Consider the following 215-nt stretch of genomic DNA (forward strand, 5'->3'; position numbering starts at 1 on the left):
GCTGAGCGGTTAACTTAACAAAACCTTGCTGAGCGGGGTGAGATGAGGGATGGCTTGATTTTGCTCTGAGATCCCAAGGGTGTGGAGATATTACCCCCCAAATTTTTTTTCTTTAAGACGGTTTTTTGCCTGTCCTCATAAGGTATAGTTGTAAAAGTATGAAGGGAAAATTTAAAAAAAAACTCTTTTATTATGAAGATATCATTTTACCCATA

Source organism: Penaeus monodon, chromosome 21 (genome assembly GCF_015228065.2).
Source record: "Penaeus monodon isolate SGIC_2016 chromosome 21, NSTDA_Pmon_1, whole genome shotgun sequence".
In the NCBI taxonomy this organism is placed as follows: domain Eukaryota; kingdom Metazoa; phylum Arthropoda; class Malacostraca; order Decapoda; family Penaeidae; genus Penaeus; species Penaeus monodon.